The following is a 7,062-nucleotide window of genomic DNA, read 5'->3' as shown; positions in this document are numbered from 1 at the left end:
ATCAATAATGATTAAAAGTAATCTAAATAGTAGGAAAAAGAATCGCAGTACCTTCATATCACACAGACATTTAAAAATGAGCACGGTTATTCAAGTGGTTCCGAAGTTAGGAATCAGTTCAGGAGAAACCATGCATAAAGCAGTGGGATACTTCGACAAACGTACACAGGAAAATCATAACTAGCATTTTTACCACCACCCTATCCCCCAACATTATCGCTTACCTAATGATCATAAAGTGATGCTGAATGATTTCCAAATGGCATTTAACATGTCCCATGTGTATGCACATAGTTCTCCCTGTTTGCACATTTATTAGAGCACATCAGATTTTTTTCTCTTTCCCATTTCAGACTCTTTTTCCTTTACAATGGTTCAAAACAGTTATCAGAATCAAGAATCCATCTAATTCAAGGTAATCCCAGTATAACTACTCATATGAACGTGTATATTTAGGCGTGGAAAACAAACCAATCTATAAGAGAACATCTCACTAATATCCACAACCAAACTATTTACAAAGAACAATAGATACAGTAGCTGAATACATACCGCATAAAGGAAGAAAATATTAGAAATACCAACATAAGAACACTAAACAGTACCAACACAAAAATCCGAACTGCAAACCATAAGAAAGAAACAATCTTTCTTCTAATCCACTACCCATAATCCACCAAACACAAAAAAATCCACACCTTTACCATAAGAAAGAAACGATCTTTCTTCTAAGCCATCATCCATATAATTCACCAGAAATAAGCGTAGCCACAATTCTAAATACTTAACACCATTAAAACATACCCAATATACTCCAAAACAGCATTAAAATATACCCAGTATACTCAACAGCATCAAAACATATCCAGTATCCAAAATAATCTTAATTGTTAGTACCAACAGATCAAGAAACAAAAACTGACCTTGATTATTACTACCAACAGATGGACAATTTATTGGCTAACGAATGAACATTGAATCCTAGAGTAGTAGAGCCCTCCCACTTCCCAAAATAAGTATAGGTAGGATCTAATAGTAGAGCACAATACGGCCTAGAAGAGAGTACGATACACCTATATTATCATCAAACAAATTTAATTGCTTATAAGAATATTCAAAAACAACTTCCAAGATTGAATATGGATCCAGTCTTCATTTACAGCAATAATTTAAAATCTTCTGAGAATCCAAATTCATTATCAATAGAGGAGAATTAAAAAAATCAAGAATGTTTCCTTATTTCTTATTGAACACACCGACTATCACTATCCGCAATACTCTAAGAATCAAAATTGATTGGTCAGTACTTTATCTGCAAGTACTTTCATCCCGTTTGGAGCTCAGTCAAATGTATCACCTTCTTTGGACTAATTTACTTATGTTCCTTTTCTATTTTATGTGTCCTAACTCTATTTTTCTGCTTTTGTTCATTTCCTATAAGATCTAAACTAGGTTGGATGGTCTTCAGCTTTAGGCATAATACTTTAAATTCTAAGCCAATTCAGAGGGACCAACATTACAATTCTAGCCATCAACTAACTTAAATAGAATGAGGTATTAAGCTCGGCAGAAGGTAGTTCAAAGTATTAGCCACGGGTTCAAACGAACCCAATAGCTTTTTCTAAGACCACGTACTACTCGTCTCCGGAATTCATTAGATATGTTTGAATATTTAATGGTGGAATCCAGTAACTAAGATGAACTATTGGTTTAGGTGACCAATTTAAAACCTATAAACTTCAAATCCTATTGCTAGTAACTAAGACGAGCTATTGGATTAGGTGACAAATTCAAAACCTATAAACTTCAAATCCTATTGCCATATATATATATATATATATATATATATATATATATGCATATAATACTTGAAGCAGAATCATAAGCATGACAAGGTCGAACATATTTGCAGCAAAATTCCAGTTTTCCAGCTATAGTTTGACAGTACGATAAGTCCAAAATCCATATTACTGGAGTAATGGTGTTCTTTTATTACAAGAGAAATGGTCTTGGAGGCTACTAACAGAAGATAACACCCGAACAGAAAGTAAGTTCCATCACCAGTAAACTTACGGTTATACAATTTGATAGTCAAGTTAAGCCTAAAATTCATATTAACAGAGTAATGGAGTCACAGCCTCCTAACAGAGCATTCCATCCAGAAAAGAAAGAAATTTCATCTTAAACAACACGCTAAAAGATTTCAAGAAATTCTAGCATGCTCAGTACCAACATGAATATCACACTTTCTTTTACATACTGAATTACCAGAGAAAGTATTTTTGCTTTTCAATTTCTTTCTTTCTTTTGCATTAAGTTTTCTTTCTCTTTCTCATGCATGTCTGTCCATGAGCACTTGTAAATTGGGCAAAATGCTAGCTTATAAATTTCATCATGAAATTACACTGAAAAGTGAAAACAAAGGTAAGTTGTTAATAGCAGAACTAGAACATACTTTCGACGGGCTCCACCTGGACGGCTGGGTTCAAGTTTATCTGCTTTCCAGCTATGTTACTACGATTTAATGCTTTATAAGCTGCATCAACTGCTCTTACATCATAGAATTCGATGAACTTATGATGGCATTTATATGGCGTTTCTCTTATCTGCATTTTACATACAATATGATTTAGTGGAGCTTAAAAGTTTTAGAATTCCAGAGAGACAGAAGAACAATAAAATAATACAGCACTAACAGTGAAAAATTAAGTAAAAGTGACACCTCCTTGACTTCGCCATATGCTCCAAAGATTTGCCGAAGATCCTCATTGGATACCGATGGATCCAAGTTGAACACGACAAGAATTCCTTGGTTAATATCTTTCTCTGATGGATTTTCCTAGATGCAGCAATAAAGAATATTAGTTAGAATTGTCCTTCCATGTTCACATATCTATATAATATGGATTCAAACCTTAGGAATAGAAAAATGAATGTCGAGCTTTCTTCATCTCAAGTGCTTATTTTGTAGAGCACGCATTGCATTTCGAGAAGCTCGAATGTCATAGGAAGATATCATCACAAAGCCCCTATACTTGCATGCAGTATACAAGGTTCTGATATCACCAAATTGCTTCAAAAAAATATAGTAATACTAGGTTAGATGTCTCCCATCAACATCAATTCAAATCAAGGACTCCAGCGATGAAAAAAGTGAAAACCCTCTTTAAAAATTAGCAGACAAACACAAAGCAGAGACACAGAAAAAGAGATAGAAAATAAGTTCAGAAAATAGAAGCATCGGTTGAATATAATACAGAGAGGCTAAAGTAGAAGATCACTGGTCAAATGCTTCAAAAAAATTTTGTTAGTCAAAAGAACAAAAAGATAAATAAATAAGCACCCAATCTAACTAGAATAAGGTTCAGTCATCTATTTTTATTTTGTCTTAATTCCATTCGAGCAAAATGTATGAGACCTCTAAGCCCGGTAATAGGTGATTAGAGAAGCCAGATCAAGAAGGAAGGTAGCCCAATGCACAAATCGTAAACCTCAAGGGGTGTGGCGTAAAAAGCCTACCCTGATGCAAGTATTAGTAGCTGCTTCCACGGCTCGAACCCTTGACCTATAGGTCACATAGAGACAAGTTTACTATTCAATCATATGAAGTCATCCGATAGAATATATCACTAGCACAAACAGAATGAACAAGCATGACTACAAAATAAAAATCCATGAGAAACATGATTCAAAAAGGGTAAGTATCAAAACTAGAATGTTAAGTGTTATCCATTGTGATTGGCCTAATAACACCAGATAGAACTCAGTCAACAAGAAAATTTTGCTCAATAAATATGTATTAATTTATATAGAAGAGCTACATATTAAAAAGGTGTTTTCGAGCAGTTACATGTCGGAAAAAGTCCAACGTAAAACTTCCTTAGAACCCAAAAGAATGAAAAAAGAAAATTAGTACATTCATCTTTGTAGCTGGAAATGAGTCATTCACATCGGTATTTGAGCATATATTAATTAACAAACAAAATATCTATCCTCAGAAGTTTCAACAAAAGTACAAACCGACATGAAAAATTAGTAAAATAGCATCACGAGTAACAAAAGTACAAAACGACATATATAATTAGTATAATAGCGTTAAGAGTAACAAAAGTACAAACTAACATGAATAGTTCGTATAATACGATTAAGTTTCAAAACTTGCCAAAATTAGAGGTTCTGAAGTACTAGATTTCATCAGGAAATTTCTACTGTTCTTTTGAAAGGGGCCAGGGTTGTGGGGTCTCTATCTGTCTGTGTGTGTTTGTGTGTGCGTGTGTGTGTGTTTGGGGAAAGCAAACAAACCAAAGAATGTTCATCAACCATACTTTGATGACAGTCTAAGATCATTACCACCTAACTGAAAAGCTTGTTTTAGAGAATCCTTGAAAACATTATGACCAAAACTTTCTGCCAGAACAACTAGTCCACTAGTTTTCTCACTTCCAACTTTAATTTCAGCAAGGCCAACCTAGCATATAATAGAGATTCCATATAAGAAGAGAGAACCAACCATACAAAAATAGCAATGGGTCACAAGGTGTGAAATACCGTATCTGATCATATAAATCAAACCAATAAATAGATGAGAACATATGGTAAATATCTATCCCAATCACCAAAAACCTGGTTGCAATATACTGGACTTGTCCATCCTTCAGCACTAAATCAAACATTTACCCTGCCAGTATTGCCCAAGTCAGATTCACAATTTTGAGTATTGCCCAAGTCAGATTCACAATTTTGAGTATCTTATTTTGTTACCTCCCAACAGAACAAGTATATGGTAATACTCTACCCATCAACCACAAGCATATAGGAAAAAAAATCTCATATAGTACTTTGATGCTATCAGAATTTGAACCTTCCAAAACATTAGTTTCTTATGTTGTAACACAATAAAAACCAAAGCTCAATGTTTGTTCTCAACAAAGATAAAAACAAACTTATAACACCCCTAACACACCTGTAATGGATATCTTGAAAGAACGGCTACCAGCTTAGAAGAAGCTCTTACTATTGCATAGTTAATTGAATCCTGTGAAAGAAATGAAAGAGCAAAAACTGAGACGTAATACTCTTTTTATATTGAGAATTAAAGTGATCAACTTTCTAAATAAGCATGGATATAAAACTTAACTATATGTCTTATCTAGGTTGCTTAGACATTTCAAAAATGTGAAACAACAATAACAACATCAATGAACACAAGTAGCATAACTAGAACTTTCATCATGAGAAATTCCTTCACCATTTGTGTATTTATTAATATTGGACTCGAAATTATATTGTTTGAAGTTTACATAATCTTGTTATCATATTGAAAATGTTCGTGCTCCTAATAGACTTAGCGTAACGCATAAACAGACACCCAAACATAGATATAAACCAATAAAACACCATTAATAGCATGGGACTTGTATGTAGAAAAAAAAACAAGGATGAGGGGTGATTGAATACATAAACTAGAATAAACATGAACTCTGCTTCCTAAACTCAACTTTCCAATACAAAAACAAACAAACAAATCAATACCAATATCCAAATTAATCAAAATCCAGCTAAATTAAACACCAAATTATCTTATCACTTTCCCCAATAAATCAACAGGAATAAAACTCACACTTTATAATCGATTAAAACTCAAACTCAAATCAAAATTCAAACCCACACTTTGTAATTGATTAAAACTCAAACTCAAAGCAAAATTCAAACTTAAATCAAAATCAGATCCAGAAGTTGTCATCACTTGATGAGACATCTTCACTAGCGTTTCAACAGCCCCACTACAAACAGAAACTAGAAAGTCCTTCATATTGGCTTGATTCTTCGGATTGGTCAGCCCAGAAAATAAATCATTAGATACGTTTATATGCATTGTTTTGTTGAGGTAAACTACAACAGCAGTTCTCACAAATGTTTGGATACAATCAGCAATCATTAATTTATATCTATCAGTACAAACCATATCAATCCATCTTGGCACTTATGATGACTTCACCTTCATATACGGGACCATAGACTGGAAATTCCCATTCAACACCTCATCCAACCTACTATTCGAATAGAACCCATAACCAAGTTCCTTGCAAAGCTACTAACAACAACAGAAACAAATTCAGTCCCAACAGTACTCATCATTCTATCCATATCAACAAAACTTGAACCACGTACCTCTTCGATCTCATTCTTATTTTTACTCCCATACCCCCTTAATATCCCAACTGTTAGAGCCAGCAAAACTCTAACAACAGAATTGGCAAACTTTTCAGACTTTGCAATTTTAGTTTACTGTTTCAAACTCCTAGAAAGTTCATCAGAATTAAACTGTAAAAAAAGGGCAGTCTGGTGCACTAAAGCTACCACTATGCGCGGTGTCTGGGAAAGAGCACCACCATAAGGGTGTATCGTATGCAGCCTTACCTTGCATTTCTACCAGAGGCTATTTCCAAGGCTTGAACCCATGACCTCCTGATCACATGGTAGCAACTTTACTAGTTACTCCAAGGCTCCCCTTCCAGAATTAGACTGCAATAACTCCTTTAAATCCTTAGACACAACACTAACAGCTTTAGAAGAATCAGAAACCATTTAAGATATTGTGATAAAAGATCCCAACAGCCTCATGACCCTCTTTAAAGAAAACTCCTTAGAGCTCAAATTAAGCAAAACTTGAATTTTTAATGATACCCACAGTTTAGAAACCCAAAAAACACACCAACTTCAAGGAAATACAGAATACCCACAATCAAAATTAGAGAAATTAATAGCAAATACAGCTAAAATACCGAACACCCACAAGTAAGTAATCTCACAAGATCAATGATATACACAATTAGTGAAAACCCTACAAACGAAGTAGGAAAACCAAAGGTCCAAAAAACATAAATTTACACTAATTGCAAAAATCAACCGAACAAACTTACCTGAAACCAAATTAGCCCTAATCGCAAATTGCCTCAGAATTATGTTGTTTCCCCTTTCTTTTTTTCCCCTAATCACAATCGCAGCTCACCATCGGCACCGGCACCTCACGAAATATTAAAATTACACTTTTACAGCCAT

General features: G+C 34.2%; 1 long non-coding RNA gene and 1 pseudogene across 1 annotated transcript; both read right to left on the bottom strand.

The window, feature by feature from the left end:
* Window positions 1-2,717: 2,717 nt before the first annotated feature.
* On the bottom strand, window positions 2,718-3,510 carry LOC124887277. The gene is made up of 2 exons (XR_007044669.1): window positions 2,915-3,510; window positions 2,718-2,839 (listed from the first exon to the last, which is right to left on the bottom strand). It is a non-coding gene; the product is annotated as an uncharacterized LOC124887277 (long non-coding RNA).
* Window positions 3,511-4,315: 805 nt separating this feature from the next.
* On the bottom strand, window positions 4,316-7,062 carry LOC124887086 (annotated as a pseudogene).

The sequence above is a fragment of the Capsicum annuum genome, chromosome 9 (genome assembly GCF_002878395.1).
Source record: "Capsicum annuum cultivar UCD-10X-F1 chromosome 9, UCD10Xv1.1, whole genome shotgun sequence".
Taxonomy (NCBI): Eukaryota; Viridiplantae; Streptophyta; class Magnoliopsida; order Solanales; family Solanaceae; genus Capsicum; species Capsicum annuum.
The sequence above is the reverse complement of the archived record's forward strand: the minus strand, read 5'-3'. Positions and strand labels throughout refer to the sequence as shown.